The 24,936-nt window shown below is 42.9% G+C and overlaps 1 long non-coding RNA gene across 1 annotated transcript in view; it reads left to right on the top strand.

Annotated features, from left to right (window-relative positions):
- The first annotated feature begins 2,874 nt into the window (after positions 1–2,874).
- The window catches only part of LOC137617804 (uncharacterized), a 156,441-nt gene continuing 134,379 nt past the window's right edge, over positions 2,875–24,936 (top strand). The window contains exon 1 of the long non-coding RNA XR_011039665.1: positions 2,875–3,097. This is a non-coding gene — a long non-coding RNA (uncharacterized lncRNA). The remainder of the gene's footprint in view (positions 3,098–24,936) is intronic.

Raw genomic sequence — 24,936 nt, 5'->3', positions numbered from 1 at the left:
TATGCAATGTGTTTTATCAATGAATATTGTATACAAACAACAAAGAATGTAAATCGTGTTGTTGAAAGGTAAAATGCCAGGTGAATTCTGTGTCGGTGTCAAACAACAAAAGAAACAAAAGTGGGGGTCGAATTCTGAGAATAGACAAACGTCATGTAATAGCTTAACACACGTAGCCCGCAGGAGCGGTTAGCTCCATTTCGTTATTTAAGTCATTTTTTTATTGACAGTTACAATGTCAATTAAATATATTAACGTGTCTTGCCGGTTATGCTTCTGTCATTTCACGAAATATGATTGTTGATATTAATAGCAACTGGATGTATTTCAATACATATCACTGCCATTTTACAAAGTTTCACCGACCTTATTTGATGGCGTTCCAGATATACTGTATGTATAAGCGAATCATAAACAATGAAAGAACAATTTATTGCCTTCGCCAAAATCTTTGCAGTATGTATTCACCCGTATGTTTGTTAGCTTAGCCAACTTCGTTGCGAAGGCTTTGTTTCGACGTGTATTTATTTGATAGGTGTTTATTTATTTGTTTGAATGTCTGTGTGTGTGTTTGGGATTCGCATAACTCAAAAACGATTAGACCAAATCTCATGAAATTTGGTGAGATGATTGCCCATGATCCAAGGACAATCTTGATAGCTTTCTTGAGTGATTTGATCAAAAGTCAATGTCGAGGTCATGAAAAGGTCAAAAACGTCTTTTTGCCATATCGTGGTCAATTTTTATCTGATTTGCATGAAACCAGTGTCAAAATGTACATAATTCAATTGCATATCTTATGATATCCAAGTTGATATAATGATGTCGTTATTTATTTATGTTTGTTTGTTTGTGATTTGCGTAACTCAAAAACTATTTGACCAAATTTCATGCAATCTGGTAGGATGATTGGCCATGATCCGAGGACAATTTTGATAAGATTTTGGGAGTGATTGGGTCAATGGTCAAGGTAACGAAAAGGTAAAAAACGTCTTTGTGCTTTATTGTGGTATTTTTTTTTTTCAACTTACATGAAACTAGTGCCAAAATGTGTATAATTCAGTTGCCTATCTTGTGATATACAACATGATACAGGCGAAGGTATGCGCTCTACCGAGTGCCCGTTCTAGTTAGTTTATTTATTTATTTGTTTGTTTGTTTGTCAGCAACTTTACACAAAAAAATGACTACCGATTCTGACCAGACTTGGTAGTCATGTTGGGTATGACCTAAGTATGAATCTGTAACATTTTGTATAAGTACATCAAAGTACAAGTACGCAGCAGTACTTTGAAAATAATCGCAATGTTGAGTCAATGGCAAATATTTTGCCAGTTTATTTTTTGTTTGTGAACAACATTACGCAGAAAAAAAAAAAAACTACAGAACCAATTTCAGCGAAACTTAGTGGACGTGTGGGATATGACCCAAGGACAAATCCTATAGATTTTGAAGAAAATACATCGGAGTACAAGTACACAGTGGAGTTAAGAGCAAAATAAGACTGCTTGGCGTGGCTAAGGCATGCTCTTTACTGAATGCCCCTTTAGTTTCTTATAGAACACTCGTGAAATTTTAGTACACTTGATATATTCAAATGGCCAGATTATCCTCTGATGTCACCACGCTAAGAAAAAATCAACATTTTCCAGTTTTGCTACTTTGGCATAGTGCAGTCCTTTATTATTATTATTATTATTATCATTATTATTATTATTATAATTATTATTATTATTTTCTTTTATATGTCTTTTAGGCCTCGCCTACGTGGATCATCTATAAGATTAGGGGTAGAGTGATGTTAAGTTTTGCACATTTGATCTATAAAAACATTTTCAGTAATTCAGAATTATGTAAAATTCCCTTCCTCACTTGCCTATTTTCCATGTTGGGGCCCCTGGGCTTATAAGCATCCTGCTTTTCCAACTAGGGTTGTAGCTTAGTAAGTAATAATAATAATAATATATATATATATATATATATATATATATATATATATATATGTGTGTGTGTGTGTGTGTGTGTGTGTGTGTGTATCAAGCGCAAACTCCAATGAAACACATCACATTTAGATAGTGTCAATCCTTACCTTCACAGAACTGGTTAAACTGTGTATAAATAAACTGCAAATTTGAATTCCTTGCTATAGTAACCTATACATATTTTTTCTAAAAAAAATCATAATATTAGTAACTTTATACCAGAAAATGTAAAATACTTTGATATGATATTGAAATCATGTGCTTGGTCAGAAAACGAAATTATGAATACATATTCGTGATAGATCAAAGTACTGTACTGGAAGTGATGCCATCAGTAGATTCTACTTCGGAGAAGGAGAATGGCAGAAGCCGGTCATTTTATGTGATTGCTGTACACCAATCTGTAATAATAGTTTCAAGCTTAGCTTACATAAAGAACTCACAAATATTCCCTCATATATATATTTATATCCGGGTGTGAGGAGGACTTCAGAGGAACATGTTAGGAGAGGAGTGTGTAGAGATCGAGAGGGAGAAAAAATTAGATGGCGAGATAAGGCGAAGGATGATATGGAGACTCAATCAGTTATAAGTCATCAAAGGGGAGGAGCAGATTACAGAACTTTGAGTTGGTCAACTGTGTGAACTACGGAAACATATATGAGTTCACGCGAACAGGCAAAATACCAACAGTTACTAAAGAAAAAAAAAACCATATAATAGTCTCGAAGTGAGATAGTTGGGCAATATGCTTGTTTCCAGTAAGTTTGAGTGTGCACGCCCAAGGAAACTGTTGGACGATATTTACTCGTGTCTTCACTTTACCTGAACACCGCCAAGGATATACGCAAGGCAAGGTCTATAGAATACGTATTCTATAGACCTTGGATATACGTATACGCGTTACGACCTGAACGTAATTTTATATATGTGTATTCCCATAGTGATTACGGATAGAGACTGGAATGAAAACCTAATTATAGCAATACAAAGTAATCAAGCACTTTATACGTTGGCAAAATACTGAGACAACTGTGGTCTAACTATGGGAGGAGATAAGTGAGATCATGATTGATTGTCAGTGGAATGACTTAGCACAAGAAGAGTAATGGAAGGTAGGGAAACCACATTTTTTTATATTAAATCATTAAATAATGCATTATATGTCATGGTTAAAGGCCTATTACATCATTACAGTGTGTCCATATGTTTTTTAACCTGCATGACCGGAGTACTGTTGCATTATCTGGAAAATTTTAATCACGTCATGTGGTGTACTATATAGGCAACATAATTGGAGATAATGTGTTTTTATAAAGTCCCACGTGGCATGTTAACCTTTTACCTTATAATATGTAGTTGAAATAACTCTTCCATATAGTCGCCATTGTGATGCCTGTCGCAAACTAAATACAATATTGCGTTGTAGTTGTTTTAAGCTGCTTGAATGCAACGTACAATATGGCGTTTTTGAGTGATAAGATAATGATTGTATAGTGATAGCAAGTGGCAGTAGATGATTCCGATGGATGCATCATGAATATAACCTACGCAATCAATTATTTACTATTAGGCCGGTTTACACGAGTTAACAAGTTCACAAAAAGATAAATTTATTTCATGAGTAACGAACTACCATCGATGGACATAGTGTGTTGGTTTCATATGTACATGGTCAAACGAAGTAATGCACGTGTGTGTGTGTGTGTGTGTGTGTGTGTGTTTTGTGTAGTCCCATGATCCCATCCACTTCCACGTTCACCCCATGTGGTTAAGAACTATGTTGATAACTACGAGTGGTAACTATGACATTAATTAGGTGGTGAATATGATACTTTAGTTTCTAGCCAAACAATGAAACATGTATTATTGTACTTGTTATATTACGTATTGTCCATATCTGTCCATGAATATTGAAGCAAACTGGCCGTTCATGAGTTTTCCTATCCCGGGACCCGGGGTTTTGGGTAGGGAAACGCCGAAACAAAAAGTTATTTGCAGCAATAGTAGTTGTCCGAAATGCTTATTAAAACACAAGAAAAATAATTGGAAAATTGATGGTTCATGTAAGTGGCGTAAGATTCAAGTGTCACAATTAACTATGGTTTTTTTCTCTGCCGTGGCTCAGTTTACTCTTAAATAAGCATTCCCAATGCTCCTCGGTTCAGGCAAACGGTACATGAATGTACTGCTTACACCATCCCCGTGGGTCACTACACTGAAGTATCATAGTTGCCTGTTGTTCTTGTCACATCATTCAAAAGGACTATGTTTTGCCATAGGCGCTTCCCTTGCAAATAAACGAGATCTGTGAATATGGGTCATCATTTCGGAAAATAGCTATATACTGAATGGTGTGTTTTAAATATAACCAATGACCGAAATAGATTAAATTACACAACACTTTATAGGTATATACATATTTTCCCTTAGTCACAAGATTATTCCTTATATTCATTATAGACATCTCTCAAAATGTCTGCCTCTATAAAGAGATAATCCAGATTTTTGGATCCGGCATGACCTGTCGGAATTTCGCCTGCCAGGTAATGTGACCCCATGTTTCAAACTACCGTATTGACCCCCAGCCACCACCATGAGAGGAGTTATCAATATCTTGTCACATTGAGATTATGGGTGTACCTAAGGTTCCCCTTTAATTATAGTACCATCTTTTGATAATGAGGTGTATTGGCAGTTAAGACACATTTGCCCAGTCTTGAGTGACCTTCTAGGGGCATCATTTCTAACAGCTTGAGAATATAAAAAGGCTCATTAAAAGATCGGAATGGTATTAAAAGGTCCAGCCACAAAGCCTCTCAACTACTCATCACAGAAATATAATTCAGTGGCATCACCAAGACAGAGGGTTGCAACCAAACATTGAAAGTCCCCGCCATTGGAACTTCAAAGGACTCGTTCGTCGTCAATGACCTTAGATGTCAGGATGCCAGAAAACTTAAAATAAATAAATCAATCAATCAACCAAAGGACTCTAGCGTCACCCTGTACCATAGGATATGTCTCTGAAGAAGCGAGTGTCTGTGGCGCCTTTTATTTATGTGTATTTATGATTTATATGATTATCACTCGGTTGTGCGTGCAGAAGTCTCAGTACAGTATTGTTCGATTATTTTCAGTTGGCTTTTGTTTGGCTAACCCTTGCTTATAAAATAGCTTTTATTTTTATCTAAATGATTAATCCTTTTTATATTTAATTTTTCCATTTCGATTAACCCCTTGCTTATGAGATAATCATGCGTTAAATTTTTATTGAAAACTCCACTAATATTCAGTATAATCTAGTTAGTTTTATCATTATGTAGCTTTGCCTATTTTGTTGAATTAGCCTTATAGAATTATGTACATTTTATGAATAAATTCATAAGGCCATATTTCAATTTTTATTTTTATTTTACAAATGCTATTAAAAAGTCTAGATTGAATCGTCGGGGAAAAACCCTGAAATTGATCATAAAAACCCTGTTGTATATGCCTAAGAAAAAAATAAAATTCCTTTTTTTTCAATTATGAAACTTAAATTGTGTATTGCAACAAATTAAAGGAATCCTAAAAGGAACTAAAATATACGCATATACTTAAGTCTTGAACTATTTAATCCCGATGGTTATTGAGTTGAAGGAACTTCAAATGTCAAATGGTTTTATGATAATCATATGTGTCTTACATTGTGTTCATAACCCTTACAGTAGTCCTACTGCTCCCAATATAGTCACAAAAGCGTAAGGGTTGTGGACAATAAAGCCCCGCCCACAAAAGTCACGCGAAAACAGACTTTCTTCGAACCGTTCGACAAACGTGTTCGACAACCAAATACTCCGTTCACACGTTCGAACATCAATCACTTCAAACACTTGTCTGTCGAACCGCATTATCCCTCTTTCAAAGTAATTAAAGGTAAATTACAGTTACATTAGCTTACGGGCTGCCAACACAAGAGCCTTTACGCTCTTGCATTCTTTATTTTCAACTTTTTCACCACTCTTGGTGTGTACAACCCCGTGTTAGGCGTAGCACCTGATCAACGACGAGGTGATATCGGTAATGTCATATGATGGTTGGTGAGTTGTATCATTGCAGTTTTCTGTCTGTTGGATCTGGATATCTGTTACAGGGAGATCTTTTTGGAATAGTTTAACGCACTTAACATATACAGTAAAGATGGTCCTTAGAAATGAAAGGGTCATCTGACTTTTAGAATATTAAAATCAGAGATACGAATACAGTCGAATTAAGCATCGTAAGTCACTTGGTTGTTTACATTTAACCAACATGCACAAGCCAAATTGTAGAATGTTCAAAAGTCCAGACTAAAATTAGCCAGAGAAGGATGCAACTTTCAATATTTTTCGTGAACTTGAGGAAAATGTGTAACCAAGTTACCCATAAATTTCTGCTCACTAGAATTAACTTTTTCCTAGGTTACATTGCCATGTAATTCACTACAAAAATACCTTAATCATTGTAGTGAATTACATGGCAATGCAACCTAGGAAAAAAACTACTGTTTCTTATAGAAAAAATTACGCTCTCTTCGAAAATGACACTCGTTCCCGTCGCAAATTAATAGTTTCAGAAATAAATATACATCTATATCCTCCAATAATGGGGGACTCCCAGTGGGAACTCGGGGTTTTGGGTGGGGAAAACATACTGGGGAATCGATATATAATCGTAAAACAAGCCTTTTCTTCTCTATACATTACCTTCTTGAAATTATAATAACCGGAGGAAAATACAAAACCGTATATCTGGATAAACTATGGAGGCGCCGTTACAGAGATTGTTATGAAAAAATACAGTAACCAGTGCTGCCAACGTCCGATGTAGATCAAATGTTATTTTGTGACCTGTCATACTACTAGGCTAGGTTAGGTGGGTTTGTTAGGTTCTGTGCCCTTTTTGTACATTTTATATATTGAGTAAAACTTATATGGAGAAATTATTTAATATATGGAAATATCTATCATTACTATCTTTAGTAATGTCAACGTGCCGTTGGTAACTCTGTGTACCATACGTCAACGTTGGTAACACTGTGTATTATTGGTAACGTTGCTAATGTTATCGTTCGTTCGTAAGAGAAGTGACACCGTGCATCTTAAAGTTATCCGAATTGGTTGATTTGTTTGTTTCCGATTGAAATGAACATCAATTTCGCTTAATTCACGTTATTTACTATACGAAAACAATTATATTTCGTTTCCCCAGTATGTTTTCCCCACCCAAAACCCCGAGTTCCCACTGGGGGTCCCCCATTATCGTAGGATATAGATGTATATATATTGCTGAAACTATTCATTTGCGACGAAAACGAGTGTCATTTTTTAAGAGATCGTAATTTTGTCTATAAGAAACAGTAGTTTTTTTCCTAGGTTACATTGCCATGTAATTCACTACAAAAATACCGTATCCTTAATATATCTTTAAGGATATCGCATAATATCAGGGACGTATTTTTTGATATGACACAGAAATCTTCACCCCGAATGGATTTATCTCTTTGAGGGGGAAGAGTGGCGAACGAAAGGGGAGCCGTTATCAAGGTACCTGGTGGACCTCCCCTCCGTACTACAACGGCCCATCATTCCTTTAATCTGTAGCATTTAAGATAAGTGCGCTCCCACGCTTCTCTCGGTGTTTGTTACTGATTTTGGAATATTATGATGCTTTCTCCAGCATCTTCAACCTCTGGAAAGTTTAGTATCTAATCTTTCCTGTGTATAATTTTCAGGCTCCCTTCTCACAGTTAAATTCGTATAATTTAAGTGTGTTTAGCTGAGCATAGCCGACACCAGAGGCGGCCATTTTGAGACCGCTGTCTCACGTCATATATGTATGTTTTTTGGGCTTAAGCCATGACATCCTGATGGAAGGTTCCTTCAGTGGCTCCCTAAGGGTATATATGACTACAGTAGATATTCCCAGAGAATTAAACTAAAGGTTTCACAGAATTCTAACTTCTGGCGTGAGTACCCATAAGGTTTCCCTTTAGGATATCGTATAATAACATGGGACGTATGCTTGACACGCCACATAGCTATCTGCACCCTACATAGCGTTTATGCTTCGAGGGGGAAGTGTGGTAAGTATGGGAGGAGCCGTTACAAAATTCTCCTCCTTCGTTACTGCTACCGTACTCGGTGACATCACATCCGGCCGCCATGTTGGATTGATGCCGCCAGAGTGCGCTTCCCTCATTCCTTCTCATGAAGCGTATATGACTAGGTGCCTTTTTTCCAGTTTTCGCTAAGTGATCCATAATGTCGCAATCTTCTGCCTCGCTTTCCTCTGGAAAGTTTAGTACCATATTCTTGTATTGTATAAATGAGCTCTAGCCGTAAAGTAACTTCTTTTTATCTTAAAATACTGTGTTTTGTGGCGGAGCTGTGCCTTGACCGGAGGTGTCATCCATGACGCTGTTATTCGCCTCGCATGCTTTATTTAGTCAGACTGAACTACCTTCCCGGTCTCTTAACTAATCACCATTAGTTATTTAGTCTTCATTGCTAGGAATTAGTTATATTATGCCGATTGTATTAATTTTGGTGAGTGTAGGTAGCCGATTCTCATGCTAGCTTGCTAGCCTAGTCCCTGGGCTCGATAGCCTAGCCCCTGGGGTCGATAGCCTAGGCATTTTCGTTCACTTTCATGCATGATATAATAAGTGTTCCTAGTGTTAAATTACGAAATGAAGATATAGGCATTTATACATATAAGATTCAGTGATTGCACATATGTTTTCGCCTTCTAGGAAGTATACAAGGGGTTTCGGTGATCTTGGTAGTCGACTCCCTTGCCCCTAACCTAACGCTAGGGCTCTTGTATACTTTCTCACCTCCCCAGTTACCTTACCCAAGGTAATCTCCTCCCTCTGAGATAGCCTAGGCTACATCCTAGCCCTCCTTACCTTGAATCGTATTCAAGTAAGGTAAGGCTAGGTTTTTCTTTCCCCGCTCCTAGCCATAGTACATGCGCTTTGAGTTTGGGACAGAACCTCAGAGTACTAGTCGTTCGCCCCCAGCTACCCCATTAGGAGAACGAAGTCTCCTTCTGGTTCCTGCTGGTAGGCGAAGGTGGGGGTTAGAGGGGGGCTCTGCCCTTCCCCCTAGTCCACACCTGGTTGGGTTACGACCCTTCCTCCCTGTGGTCTAGCGACTTGTCCTACCCCTGTCTTTCCTGGTTTGGGGACTTGCTCCCCTAGCCTAGGTTAGACAGACCAGGGATTCTGTTTCTTTATAGTTTAGGACGATACATCAGTGCTGTACCTTCTCTGTGCTAACCTACCCTAGACTGGAGAATAAATTCTTCCTACACCTGGGATAGTGCTAGCCCTGAAACAGAACCCCCCCCCCCTTGGAGTGTCGGTGGGGCTACGCCTCCTCCTACACTCCTCCTCAGGACCCTTGCCCCTCCCCCCTCTGTCCTTTTGTGTTGCCTTAGCCATCACACCTCTGTCTGCCGTCCTACATCTCCACCACGTGCCGGCAGGTTGTGGGTTCGGCTCGGTCCTTTCGTTGGTTATTCCGGACTGCTACGCTTCCCGCATATAGTCGAACTACGGGATAGCATACGACAGGTCGGTCTGCCAGCGGAAGGCCTCCCTATCTTAGTGTTCCTCTGTCCTCCCTTGGGCTGCCACCCGCAACTCTAGCCGGCTGCCGGCTCTTTTTGTGGCTGGATGAAAGGTTGCTACCTTCTCCCTTTCATTTGAACACTCCTTCCGGAGGAAGACGAGGTCTGGGTATTGAGTTACTGCCCTTCCCTCTTTCTCCTCTTGTCCTTTCTCTCTTTCTACCAGTGCCGGTCCACTGCCGCCTCTATGCTGCCGGCAACAGCCATCAGTGTAAACCGGTATCCTCTCTGTCTCATCGATTGACGTCAGTGTTGGAATACCTTCGCCGGTTGCTTGCCGGCTACCGGGGATCGCCGACTTGCCGGCGATCTGCCATCACCCAGAGGTTTCGCCCTCTCTCTAGACTGATGGCTGGGAAAGGTTTTCACCTCGATGGAGATTTGCTGGCGCCCGGCGCGCTTCCGGCATGTCGTCACGCTGCCGGCGCCACCTAGTCATTTTACTTCAGTGGACTGTCACTTCTCCCCTGCCGGCCCAGTGCCGGCAGTGACTATCGTATAGCTATATACCCAGGTTTCCCAACCCTGGGGTTGCGACCCCAAGTGGGGTCGCCAAGTGCTTTTCCTGGGGTCGCCAAAATCTCAAAATATCAAAATAAAAATAAAAATTCAAAATATGGCCGAACTCGCAGTATAGAAAAAAATATATAAACGTATTTGTGGATTTTTATTTATCGACTTTTATATATCTATCTATTCATATATTAATATAAAAAACTAAATTTTAATGGTGGTATCCCTGAGTGCGGTACGCATTTGATACGTGAACAGCATCACTGTCCACGTCCAACCAGGCAGCCACTCCAGCTGTACTGCCGCAGCAGGATACACTGTCTACTATTTGTTCGTCTTATATAGTTCATGCATTTATACCTGTATAGTGATTTCGAATGTGCTGCGTAAGTTGTACTCAATCTTTGTTTCTTTAAAATTCTTGATTATTCATGAAAAAGTGGTATGCCAACAATAGAAACTGAGTACTTCCCTTGCTGACGAAGTATTGCACCACAGTATGTCGGTGGATGATAGCCTATCACAGTGTTCATAATTGAGGCTTCTAAAACCACATGGTACCCCCCACCATATTTAAAGAGAGATGGGCAAGGGAAGAGGAAGAGAAGGAGAGGTGCACTTTTCATGCTCTCTCCTCCTACATTTTCCCCTTTACCTTCGCCACCCTTTCCTTGCTCCTCTCCCCCATTCTCCGTCTTTCCATGCCCCTTTTCCCCCTGCTTCTTTTTTACCCCTGCCCTCCTCTCCCCCTCCTTCTTACCCCCTCCCTCCTCCCCTCCTCTTCGATATTTCCTTGCCATTTCCCTTCCTCTCCCCATCTTTACTCCTCCCCTACCTTTTTATTTACTTCTTGTGAATTTGTATTGTTTCGATTATTATTTCATTTAATAAAATAATTGTGTTATTAGATGTGTTATTTTATTTGTATGTTCTTGTGAAGTCGGCACGTCTCCGGCGCTGGTCACTCGGTTGAAAAGGTCGTTGGTTTGGCGGTTCTTTAGAGATTTGGAGGATTTTGTCGCTAGTTTTTGAGGTTGTTTTGGCAGTTGTTTAGAGATTTGGAGGATTTTGCCATTGGTTTTTGAGGTTGTTGTTTTGGCAGTTGTTTAGAGATTTGGAGGATTTTGCGATTGGTTTTTGAGGTTGTTGTTTTGGCAGTTTAGAGATTTGGAGGATTTTATCATTCGTTTTTGAGGTTGTTGTTTTGACAGTTGTTTAGAGATTTGGAAGATTTTATGTCATTGGTTTTGGAGGTTGTTGTTTTGGCAGTTGTTAAGAGATCTGGAGGATTCTATGTCATTAGTTTTGGAGTTTGGTGTTTTGGCAGTTGTTTAGAGATTTAGAGGATTTTAAGTTATTGGCTTTGGAGGTTGTTGTTTTGGCTGTTATTTAGAGATTTGGAGTATTTTAAGTCATTGGTTTTGGAGGTTGTTGTTTTGGCAGTTGTTTAGAGATTTGGAGGATTTTATGTCATTAGTTTTTGAGGTTAAGTTGTTTTGGCAGTTGTTTAGAGATTTGGGGGATTTTATGTCATTGGTTTTGGAGGTGGTTGTTTTGGCAGTTGTTAAGAGATTTTGAGGATTCTATGTCATTAGTTTTGGAGGTTGTTGTTTTGGCAGTTGTTTAGAGATTTAGAAAATTTTAAGTCATTGGTTTTTGAGGTTGTTGTTTTGGCAGTTGTTTAGAGATTTGAATGATTTTATGTCATTGGTTTTGGAGGTTGTTGTTTTGGCGGTTGTTTAGAGATTTGGAGGATTTCATGTCATAGGTTTTTAAGGTTGTTGTTTTGGCGGTTGTTTACAGATTTGGAGGATTTTATGTCATTGGTTTTGGAGGTTGTTGTTTTGGCAGTTGTTTAGAGATTTAGAGGCTTTTCATTCATTGGGTTTGGAGGTTGTTGTTTTGGCGGCAGTTTAGAGATTTTGAGGATTTTGTGTCGCTGGGTTTTGAGGTTGTTGTTTTAGCGGTTGTTTAGAGATTTGGAGGATTTTGTCATTGGTTTTTGAGGTTGTTGTTTTGGCAGTTGTTTAGAGATTTGGAGGATTTGAAGTCGCTGGTTTTTGAGGTTATTGTTTTGGCAGTTGTTAAGAGATTTGGAGGATTTTATGTCATTGGTTTTTGTGGTTGTAGTTCTGGCTGTTGTTTAGAGATTTGGAGTATTGTATATGGTTGGTTTTTGAGGTTGTTGTTTTGGCGAGATTTGGAGTGCTGTATATCATTGATTTTTTCGTTTCTGCTTCGTCTTATTTACTGCGATTTGCAAATATATTACACCTCTTATCCTTGTTACTCCTTCCTTGACTCCTCCCCTCCTCTCTACACATCCTCCTCCTTGTTCCTTGCCCCTTCACTTTCCTTGCTACCTACCCTCTTTCTAATACTGAACCACGAATAGAGAAACCTAGCATCATGATCCAGGACCAAGGCTCCCATTAAAATCAGTTTACCATTTAACAGAAAACATTTATATATAGTTTTTGATTAATATTAAGCCTTAAAATTTATAATCCTATAATAAAATTTAATGATGTTAGTTCTGTCTTTTCCAATCTTATAGTACCTATCTTATAGAAGGATATTTACTGTCCCTTACTTTTACAGCCAACAACTAGTAATATATAATAATACTTATACAACTAAACTAGTGGGTTCGCGGTCATGGCTTGAGGTGCATGATTGGGGTCGCCTGAAAAAAAGGTTGGGAACCACTGCTATATATGATAGCCAGTACATCTGTGGTATAGTACATACCCTAGACTGTAAACTATGGCGTATAGTTGTGCAGTAAACTCTTCCAGCATACTCTGTGCATCCATGCACAGCCCCTTGCTGGGACCTAATCTGAATAGTGAGGAATCATTCTCTCCCTTTTCTTCTATGCTGAATGAACTCAGCTTCCCCCCCTCTCACCATGACTAATTCCCCGGAGGAAGTCTAAGCTTCGCTTTATCCAATGTGGATATTCCTTCCTCCTCTCTAGGCTCCTGAGGAGCCCTTAGAATTAGTTATGGCGTGGGGTCACGGCAATTGACAGGGCGGGATGCACAAGTATGTGTCTTTTCTGCTTCTTTCCAGCTTACCTATCCTAAGCTTACACTTGAAAGGAATCTTATATTATAAGTTTGTATAACTTTAATACTAATCTGAGATTACTTTAAGTCATTGTAATTGACTTCCGCAGACTCTCATGCCCCTTTCTTTTACAGGAGGAGTACCTACCGTGTGAGAGCGCCTTCTGCAGTGTTCGACGCCCGGATTTCTACGGCCACCTGGCGTGCCGAACCTACGCCAGCTGTTCCATCTCCCAAGGGACTCTATGTTATTGGGACCCGCAGGTTTGCACTGTTTGCAAAGACCTGCCCCATGAGGCGTTCGAGGACCCCCCCGTCAGCGGAGGCCAGGGACATTGCCCGAGAGAAACTGCGCAAATGGGTGCGTGGTTTCCAAAAGAAAGCCAAGGGGCCCTATCTTCCAAATGAGAAAATGAGAGCTTTGCTCTTTCCAAAGGCGTCTGCGGATACCGTCATTCCCAAGACTGAGATCCCCTGCATCCAACTGACGGTCGAACTGGACGTTTTGGACGCACTTCAAGAATTCCATCATGATGAGGTGGAACGAATGTCGGAAGTGTCGGACACCACCGAAAGGACCTTGATGGCCGAGGGTCAAGAGGAGGAAGAGCATGTGGAGACTCCCGACTCCGAGGGCGAGGTCGCCCGCGCCCCCTCTGTTTATTCCATTGCTGTATCGGATTCCATCCCCTCTACTTCTTCCACTCCTGTGCCCGCAGTAGTGGCCACCCAGGATAGCCTCCAGGCCTTGGTGGCGCTCCTGGATGAGAGGTTCCGTCAGGGACACGCGGACCTTAATAGGGAGATCCTTCATTTGTCGAAACAGACGACGAAGAAGATCGGTGTTAAGGATCTTCCCCTCTGCTCAGTGACCAACCCCTGGAGGCATGCAGAACACATGCCCATCATGAGTGGACGGATTTTCATCACTGATAAAGTAGGCGCAGTTCCCCTTGAAGAGGTGGAGTTTTGGCCTAGTTTTGAAGCTTACCCAGACTGTTACATCTGTCTCAAGTCCGAGCCAGTCTCCAAGGAGGAGACCGAGCCTAAGGAGGTCATTGTCAAGCTCTTCTAGCCAACTGCCTTAAGAGCAAGGGCTACACCAACTCCAAGGTGCCGGCCCTAAGCAAGAAACACCCATCCTTTCTTGCTCCTGCCACCATGGTCTTCCCCTTGCTGAAAAGTCCCTGCTGGCAGTGTTGAAGGCGGTGGAGGAAGGGAAACCCTGCCCTACATTGGAGGAATGTAGGTCCCTCTCCCTCGCCTTCCCTCCCAACGACAAGATCTGGAAATACATCCAGTTAACTTTTTCAGTAGGAAAGTTGGAGGCTAACGTCGCAGAACGGCAGTTTAATGAGAACCTCCCCAAGCTCTCCGAGTACCTTCTGCGTTGGGAGCAGGATACAAAAGAGAGGCTGGCGTCCTCCCTGTCTCATCAAGTGCAGCTTGAGACAATGGCCGGGGACACTCGGGTCTCAGGCTTCTACATGGTTCTTGCTAAGTCCCATCTTACCACCTTGACGAAGGACTTCTACAGCTTCATCAAGGCCCGGAGAGCCTATAGAGAATTTGTGTTTGCGGATGCCACCGTCAAACACGAACTCCGGAAACTGATTTCCTCCAACATTTGGGGGAAAGATCTCTTCCCTAATGACCTCGTGAAAGAGATCGTTGACAGAACCGACACTGAGAACCGGAACCTTCTCAACAAGTGGGGCATGTCAAGAAAGAGGAAATCTTCTCAGGATGAGGGCCCCCAATCTAAGAAGAAATCAAACAAGCCCCGACCCCAGCAGCGTCGGGCTAAATGCCAGTTTCTGGCACCCGCTACTCCCCAATTGGTGGCTCAGCCACAACAGACCTTTCAGCTGGTCCCTCAGCCGGTGGTGGCTCAGTCACCAGTCTTCACACCAGCCTACGAAAGGCAGTCTACTACCTTTCGTCCCAAAGGTAGAGGCTCCGGCAGAGACTCCTCTCGACATCCATCTAGAGGGAGAGGAGGAAAGGGAGTAGGCGGCCAAGGTGGAAAACCCTCGGGAAACCAGAAGCAATGAAATGCTTCCGGTGGGAGGTAGACTCCGCCACTTTCAGGATCATTGGACCTTCGATTCTTGGGCTCACAGCATCATCAAGAATGGACTAGGGTGGAGCTGGGTAACACCACCTCCAACCTTCCACCAATCCTTCCAACATCCCCCCTCCCCCCCCCCCCCCCCGTCCTGGAAGAATACGTCCTAGAACCCTTGAACAAGAGGTGATCAAGAGGCTAAAGTCCACCAGGTTCCAGGGAAGACTATTCTGTGTTCCCAAGAAGGACTCCGACAAACTCCGAGTCATTCTGGACTTGTCCCCTCTTAACAAGTTCATAGCCAACAACAAATTCAAGATGTTAACTCTTCAACATAGAGCCCTACTACCTCGCAAGGCATACACAGTCTCAATAGACTTGGCGGACGTCTATTGGCACATTCCAATGAATCGCCAGGCCTCCTCCTACCTAGGATTCAGGCTTCAGAAAAGGCAGTCCGCTTTCAGAGCTATGCCCTTCGGACTCAACATGACTCAGTTCCTGGAACATCTTGGCTTCAAAATCAACACCAAAAAGTCTCGACTGTCTCCAGCTCAGAAGTTTCAATGGCTAGGAATCCATTGGAACATTCAGTCACACCATCTTTCCATCCCTCTAAAGATAAGGAAGGAAATAGCGGGATCTGTCAAGAGACTCCTAAAATCCAAATGGATTTCAAGACGACCCTCCAGTTCTCCTCGGTGACAGACTCAGTGCTACGAGCACAGCTAAAAGATACTTCGGGAGTCTGGAGAAGATACGCATCCATCGCTCTAAGAGATCTCAAGAGACCTCTGCCAACCAGGCTTCGCTCACTCCTAAAGCCATGGTCGGAGGGAAAGAACCTGAGAAGATCAGTTCCCCTTCATCCACCGCCTCCGTCGGTCGTTATCCACACAGATGCTTCGCTAGAAGGATGGGGGGGTTACTCCCATCAATGACAAGTTCAAGGAACATGGTCACCCCTATTCAAGACTTTTCACATCAACATCTTGGAGGCCATGGCAGTACTTCTTACTCTGAAGAGGCTGTCTCCACGTCCCTCAATCCACATCCGCCTATCTCTGGACAGCGCCATTGTGGTCAGATGTCTCAACCGTCAGGGCTCAAGATCGCCCCAACTCCATCAAGTGTTACTGCCCATCTTCCGCTTAGCAGACAAGAAAAGATGGCACCTCTCGGCAGTTCACCTACAAGGATTCCGCAACGTGACGGAGGACGCTCTATCAAGGACAACCCCAATAGAGTCGGAATGGTCCCTAAACGCAGACTCATTCTCCTTCATCTCCTGTCAAGTCCTGGAACTGCGAATCTACCTTTTCGCGACGAGCGACAACAAACAACTTCCTCTTTACGTGGCCCCATACGAGGACCCCAGAGAGGAAGTGGTGGACGCCATGTCCCTGGATTGGAACAGATGGTCCAAGATTTACCTGTTCCCTCCACCCAACCTTCTGCTGAAAGTCCTCACCAAGCTGAGAATCTTCAAAGGAACAGCAACCCTAGTGGCACCCAAGTGGCCCCGGAGCAGCTGGTTCCCTCTAATCTTGGAGTTACAACCCAAGCTGATTCCTCTGCCGGACCCAGTTCTCTCCCAGCAGGTTCAGAAGTCAACTGTCTTCGCTTCATTAAAGAAAACCCGAGACCTTCATCTCATGATTTTCTCTCCCTACCCGTGACGAAGAGGTTTGGGATCTCGAAGAAATGTTTGGACTTCCTAGAGGAATACAAAACCAAACCTACCAGAAGGCAATACGAGTCATCCTGGAAGAAATGGGTGTCCTTCGTCAAGGCTAAAAATCCTACAGAAATCTCTATAGACTTCTGTCTGTCCTTCTTTATTCACCTTCATGGACAAGGCTTGGCAGCCAACACGATTTCCACTTGCAAATCGGCCTTGACAAGACCATTACTTTATGCCTTCCAGATAGACCTGTCCAACGACATCTTTAACAAGCTGCCAAAGGCATGTGCTAGACTCCGTCCTGCACCTCCACCGAGACCCATCTCCTGGTCTCTTGATATGGTGCTCCATTCTGCCTCAAGTCTGGACAATGAGTCTTGCCCTCTGAAAGATTTGACTCAAAAAGTGATTTTCCTTTTTGCTCTCTCCTTGGGAGCCCGAGTCAGTGAAATTGTGGCTTTATCTAGAGAAGAGCGCCAGATACAGTTCGCTGAGACAGGTGAACTTACCCTCTTCCCTGACCCAACGTTTCTCGCCAAGAATGAGCTTCCCACCAAAAGGTGGGGCCCCTGGAGAATCTGCCCTCTGAAGGAAGATGTCTCTCTATGCCCAGTGGAGAGTCTAAAGGTCTATCTTCGAAGAACTTCAGACTTCGGCGGAGGACAGCTCTTTAAAGGAGAAACATCGGGATCTGATTTGTCACTCAAACAACTAAGGGCGAAGATCACCTACTTTATTCGCAGAGCGGATCCTGACAGCACACCCGCAGGTCATGATCCCAGGAAAGTCGCCTCTTCCCTGAACTTTTTCCAGGCAATGGATTTTGAAAGTCTTCGATCTTTCATGGGCTGGAAATCCTCGAGTGTTTTTCAAACACTACGCGAAGCAGGTGCACGAACTTAAGCGTTACGTGGTGTCAGCAGGTAGTGTGTTAAAACCTGCTGCTTAGTGCTGCGCAGAACAGTGAGTTATTCGGGACTCTATCTCCATGGGTGCCTGTGTTGACCCGAATGCGAAACATAGTGATTTTAAGTGCCATCTTGTGACACTAAGGACTGTTCTTCTACAAAGGTGAAGTAACATAGACAGAAACACGTGTGCCACATGTTTTTAACATGAAGTGTATATAACACTTTCTAGAAAGGCTTTATAGTTCCCCTGGAACTTATGTGTGTAATGGCAAGTTCTTCCTGTTTAGATTCCACACCCACGCCTTCTGATGTCTTTAGTCTATGCTTCTAATTGCATTCCAATTGAAATTTACTTTTCATGTTAATTCTTGTTTTATTGAATAAAATAGAATTTTATTACCCTGTGTGTCTCATTTCCCCCTCACACATGAAATAAAAACACTGTTAGAGAATTTTTATTACCTTATTATTTGAATATTATTATATTCAATGTTATAATATTGCTTCTTCTTGATGCATACTCACCTAGACCAAGGTAATTTGTTCCAACACAATTTTACTTACCTTCTTCGATCTGTCCATAAGACCGGCCAGATCTCCGACAGTAGGTGAGTTCCTTTATCAAGTAACTTCAAGATGTTCCTTACGTCCAAATAGGACTTCCCTGCGATAACATGGTATACAGTATGCTTATCTGAAGTGACATGTAACGGAGATTCACGGGTCTCTGTGGTCATCAGACCAAAGGAATATTGTTTAGAAGTTGAAGGCACTACAGAAGGAAAAAATCCACGATACATTAATTCTCTGGTACACTTCCATCAGGACGTCATGGCTTAAGCCCAAAAAATGGATTTTGAGTGAAGCGAAAAATCTATTTTTGGGTGAGATAGCCATGACGTCCTGATGGACTTGCCCTTGTTCTCTATTCCGGCCTGTCAGGCCCCTCCCAATCTCATTGTATCATGGAGACTGGCATATACGCCGGAAGGAATGAGGAAAGCGCGCTCTGGCGGCATCAATCCAACATGGTGGCCGGATGTGATTTCGCCGAGTACCGTAACAGTAACAAAGGAGGAGAGTTTTGTAACGGCTCCTCCCATACTTGCCACACTTCCCCCTCGAAGCGTAAATGCTATGTGGGGTGCAGATAGCTATGTGGCGTGTCAAGCATACGTCCCCTGTTATTATACGATATCCTAAAGGGAAACCTTATAGGTACTCGCGCCAGAAGTTAGGCAAATTATACTAGTGAAGATATTGCATACATTATTGATATTTCTTTTCCGATATGTAACATTACTTTCGTATACAAAGGGGACCCAGGTGGTATCAACCTTGGCCGGGGTCCCCACCAGAGCTAGGCTAGCCTAACTCGTCATGTATACATTAGTAAAGTAATTCCCATTGTTTAACCTCACCGTATCGTTCCCTATTAATTCGGATGGGGATATATGTCCCCTAGAATTTATGGATATGGCTCGATACTTTTTTCTTATAGAGAAAAGATTCATCGCTGCAGAGTAGTAAACTCCGGCTTGACTTAGTCGTACAACGTCTACCTTCTTTGCCGCTGAGTATCCCGTCTTTGAAGTAAGACAGTAGCTCAGGGTGTATAGTCTTGCAGCCGACAATGTCAGGGAATCTTTGTTCCTCTGCCGGGGTCCCCACCAGAGTTAGGCTAGCCTAACTCGTCATGTATACATTAGTAAAGTAATTCCCATTGTTTAACCTCACCGTATCATTCCCTATTAATTCGGATGGGGATATATGTCCCCTAGAATTTATGGATATGGTTCGATACTTTTTTCTTATAGAGAAAAGATTCATCACCGCAGAGTAGTAAACTCCGGCTTGACTTAGTCGTACGACGTCTACCTTCTTTGCCGCCGAGTATCCCGGCTTTGAAGTAAGACAGTAGCTCAGGGTGTATAGTCTTGCAGCCGACAATGTCGGGGAATCTTTGTTCCTCTGCCGGGGTCCCCACCAGAGTTAGGCTAGCCTAACTCGTCATGTAAACATTAGTAAAGTAATTCCCATTGTTTAACCTCACCGTATCGTTCCCTATTAATTCGGATGGGGATATATGTCCCCTAGAATTTATGGATATGGTTCGATACTTTTTTCTTATAGAGAAAAGATTCATCGCCGCAGAGTAGTAAACTCCGGCTTGACTTAGTCGTACGACGTCTACCTTCTTTGCCGCCGAGTATCCCGGCTTTGAAGTAAGACAGTAGCTCAGGGTGTATAGTCTTGCAGCCGACAATGTCGGGGAATCTTTGTTCCTCTGCCGGGTCCCCACCAGAGTTAGGCTAGCCTAACTCGTCATGTATACATTAGTAAAGTAATTCCCATTGTTTAACCTCACCGTATCGTTCCCTATTAATTCGGATGGGGATATATGTCCCCTAGAATTTATGGATATGGTTCGATACTTTTCTCTTATAGAGAAAAGTTTCATCGCCGCAGAGTAGTAAACTCCGGCTTGACTTAGTCGTACGACGTCTACCTTCTTGCAGCCGACAATGTCGGGGAATCTTTGTTCCTCTGCCGCCCATGACGGCATCGGCACAGGAAGCCATGCTTCCTTAGTTTACAGCCGAAAGTAGACAGCATACCTGCCGCCGCCTTTCTCCCCTGTAAACTATAAGACTACGTCTTGCAGCCGACAATGTCGCCGACGGGAATCTTTGTTCCTCTGGTGCCCACAACAGCATCGGCACAGGAAGCCATGCTTCCTTAGTTTACAGCCGAAAGTAGGCGGCATATCTGCCGCCGCCTTTCTCCCGTGTAAACTATAAGACCCTTTACCCTCCCCCCTCTGTCCTTTAGTGTCGGCCTTGCCGTCACAACATTCTTTCGCCGGTATTCAGACAGTCATCCCGGCTTGCTGGGTTGACTATGTTGCCGGCCTGGACCCTACCAGCGGCAGTTAGGTTGCCACCTCGTCCACTTCCTCCTTATGTCCTTCCTTCACCGGCGGTGAATGCCCCGGGGGGAAAGACTGAGCCGGCCCTGACGGCTGCCTGTGGGAAACCCATTATACTGTTGAGAATTCTTCAGTCCTCTCTTGGCCTGCCATCCACAAACCTTGCAACCGGCAGTACAGCCGGCGGCAAAAGTTGTGGCTGGGTGGAAGCTAGAATCAGATGCATTCCTCCCCTTCCATTAGAACTCTCATTGTGGCAAGGAGACAGTAGGTGGCAGTAGCCCTTTTACACTTCCATTAATTGTGCTAAACCATAATAATAGGAAACCCTCCTTTCCATTCTTTTTCTCTCTCTAAACCCCGATAGTATATCGGTAAAACTACAGTATAAAACAATACAGTAGTTAGGAAAACTACAGTATACAACAATACAGTAGTTGGTAAAACTACAGTATATAACAATACAGTACAGTAGACCCCCGCCATACGACATTAATCTGTTCCGGAGTTGGTATCGGATGGTGAAAATGTCGTATGGCGGGCAATAGAATAGCTAATGCGTGCAAAACCCCAGGTAACAGCATTGAAAATTAGTATGTAACAAAATAGTATAGTAATCACTGTACTACAGTATACTTATATATAATTTACATGCACTGTACAGTATATAATTAAATAACATTACAGGTATAAATAAAAATTATATACTGTACTGTAAAGGAAATATTAAATTTTATTTACCTTTGGAGTGACGTGACTTGAGCTGGTAGTGGGTGGAGGCAGAGGGGGGAGGAGATGGTAGATATAAAAACGTATCAATGCTAATTATGTTATGTACACTTAATAATAAATTTATTCTTACTATTAAACACTTAAAATTAAAAATGCTTGTTTTTATTATTTTTGTCTCTTGAAATTTTTTTTGAATTTTTTTTTAGAACTTAAAAAATTACTCTTTTTTAGCTTTTTTAATAGAATCACTTATATCATCTTTGCTTTCTGACACTTCTTTTTTGGAGAAATATCTATCCAAAGAAGCCTGTTTCTGACGATTCCTCAACATATTTCTAAAATGACTCTTACACTTGTCATTAACACTCTCCATAAGACAACCTGTGTGAAGTTTTTCTGGGTGTTTTATTTCAATGAAACTTGTAAGGTTTTCATACCAACCGATAGCTTCCCTTATTTCTGTCGATGTCGTTTCTTCAGTCTCTCCCCCCTACCCCCACCCCAATCCCCTGTCCTCACCACCACTAGAGCTGTGCTCTTCTTGAATGATGGTCAACTGCATTGCCTCCAACTCCTTCAAGTCTTCTGTCGTAAGCTCCTCCCTGTGCTCCTCGATAAGGTTATGGACGTCAGCCTCGTTGACAACAAGCCCCATGGACCTCCCGATTGAAATTATTTCCTCAACATCACCCTCAGGGGCAAGATCATCAACGGCCTCGTCTTCGGTTGAGGGATCGAAGGACAGTCATGCCTTTAGAAGACTGACTTGCTTTAATGGCTTCCTTGTTCTTGATAATTGTACCAATCGTGGACTGGTTTCGGCCATACGTACTAGCGAGGGTAACGATGCCCATGCCTTCTTCGTATTTCCTTATTATCTCCAGCTTTGTTTCCATAGTAATCATCTTCTTACTTTTCCCTTTAACATCACTAGCAATCTTGGGACCCATGGCTAACGAATTAAAGTTAGAATTAAGCACTAAAATGTGCAAAAAATACGATATCCCAAGCACTCACACGAGATCAAGTCTGTACGAAACGCATACGAGATTCTGAACTGAGCGCGCGTATAACGAAGAGAGAGAGAGAGAGGCAGCATCTCTCTCGGGCATTGTGGGAGGGATTTCGGCCAATAGCGTATCGGCATCTTAGTGACGCCGTGACGCTGACCAATAGCAGACCAGCTTCCTAGTGACATATGTAGTGACGTATGAGCTTGGTGGTAGGCTAGTGACTCACACAGTCGTACGCGTAAAAACCGCCAAGTTTGAATTTTGGAACTCTATGCCGTAAGGTGGGGAAAATGTCGTAACGAGGGGACGAAAAAACATCGTAGTCCACACCGTAACGTGAAAAAAAAACGTAAGCTGGGGACGCCGTACCCCGGGGGTCTACTGTAGTTGGTAAAACTACAGTATACAACAATACAGTAGAATAAGTATTTCTCAACATACTCTGTGTATCCTATCACAGTCTATTGTTGGGACCGCATAACATGTTGAGGTTGAAGTATTCCCTCAACACCCTGATGAATCCTTTGATTATCGGGACACTTGTGGAACACCGTTCAGTATTAATATTCTACTGGTGGAGAAGTTAGTATAAATATTCACTAACTCCGGCTCTACGTACGGGAGTCGTTCCATCCTGTATTTTCCCATATAAGGAATCTAAATATTAACATTGACGGAGGTCTCAGCGATTGCCTGGGAGAAGAAACAGATGTGTGTCTTAACTATTTCCTTTCTAGCTTACTATCCTAAGCTATTGAATACAATAGTAAGTATTACTATTAAAAGTATGCTTTTATATCAACGATATAAACAACTGTATACTCATTTCACCTTTTTTCCTTTACAGGAGGAGCCAAAGGTGACGTATGCAGTTGTGTTCTGCAGCCACAAGAGTTGGGACTTTTGTGGGCAAATGATGTGCAGGTCTCATGCCCCCTGCTGCATCGTATCTGAATCCCTGAGGTACTGGGACCCGAAGGGTTGCTCCAACTGCTCGGCCTTGCTAACCAACAGCTTTGGAGACGATATCCCTGACACCACGGAGTCAAGGGATACAGCAAGGGAAACCCTTCGAAGGTGGGTAAGAGGGTTCCAGAAGAACTCTCCGGGACCTTACCTAGCTAACGAATCTTTGTTCCGTAACTGACATACAAACCACGCTATTTAATAGGGGTATTACTTTCGTTGTAGCAGAAATGACGAGCCATTAGATTTTTAACGAGGGTTTACTACCAAACCGCTAGTTAGCGGGGGGTAGGGGAGGGTAGCTTGCTACCCCCCCCCCCTCACACACACCTGTGCTTGAGCTCACTTTGCTCTCGGCTCGGGTGGTAGTCGGACGTGTCCGCTCTCATCCTCGCCTCTCTCTGACAGCCATTAATGTCTTTTTGCTTTTTCTCCTACAGGTTTGTGTGTGAAGTTGGCCTCTGCGAATATGTGCACCTGTCCTGGTTTACCCGACCGCCCCTGTGGAACTTTCATGTTGGCGGTCGAGACGGACCCTCACACCCTTTGCCCTTACTGTAGAGGTCAACGGTGTGATAGTGGCAATAAGTGTGGTGTGAGTAGGGAGTGGTCTACCTCCCAGTGGGAGAGGTTTTCTCGGCGACGTAAGGAGAAGTCCAGGCCGGATTTTTCTCCTTCGAAGTTTTCTTCGAAAGGAGAAAATCCCAAGGACTCTTCTTCCGTTGCCCAAACCTCCTCTGAAGCTCCCGCTCGATCGGTCTCTTTCTAGAGCGGCGAGTGGTAGCGTAGACCGTGGTTCTGTTTCCCGAACTCGGGGTTCGAGAGATGGCGTTGCCTCCCCTAGCGAGGCAGCTGCACCTCTCCCCCCAGGGGAGGATCTTAATTTGTCTAATTTATTTCAGCTTTGGTCTTCCTTGGGGCTCGAGGGTTCGTCCTCCAAGGAAGCACTTCTTGACATCATCAGATTGGGTGCCGCTGTCAAGCAATCGCCGACTTTGGCAGAGGTTGATCCTCTGTCTATTGTCGACGTTTTAGTGTCAGAGGTATCCAATGCGGTATTTCCTAATACCTCTGCCTCTTCTCATCCCGCAGTTGCTGAAGGCTTAGTTTCTCCCATCCCTGCTCAACCTACGAGGGAGAAACTAAGTCTAACAGTCTCTCCTGCTGGTGATTCTCCCCCTCGGGTGAGTTCACTCACAGAGACTCCTCTTCGGAGGACTGCTTAAGGTCAGCTTGCTGATCCAACAGCCCCCAGAGGGCATATATGTCGCAAGGATTGCCTTCCTCTTCGCCGGAGAGGCCTTCCTGCACCTTATAAGACGGTGAGAAGGCGCCTCTTCGGTTCATCATCATCGTTGCAGTCCGCCGCAGAGGAGCCTCGTCATCGATCACCGACTGTTCCTGCTACGAC

This window comes from Palaemon carinicauda, chromosome 24 (genome assembly GCF_036898095.1).
Source record: "Palaemon carinicauda isolate YSFRI2023 chromosome 24, ASM3689809v2, whole genome shotgun sequence".
Taxonomy (NCBI): Eukaryota; Metazoa; Arthropoda; class Malacostraca; order Decapoda; family Palaemonidae; genus Palaemon; species Palaemon carinicauda.
The sequence above is the reverse complement of the archived record's forward strand: the minus strand, read 5'-3'. Positions and strand labels throughout refer to the sequence as shown.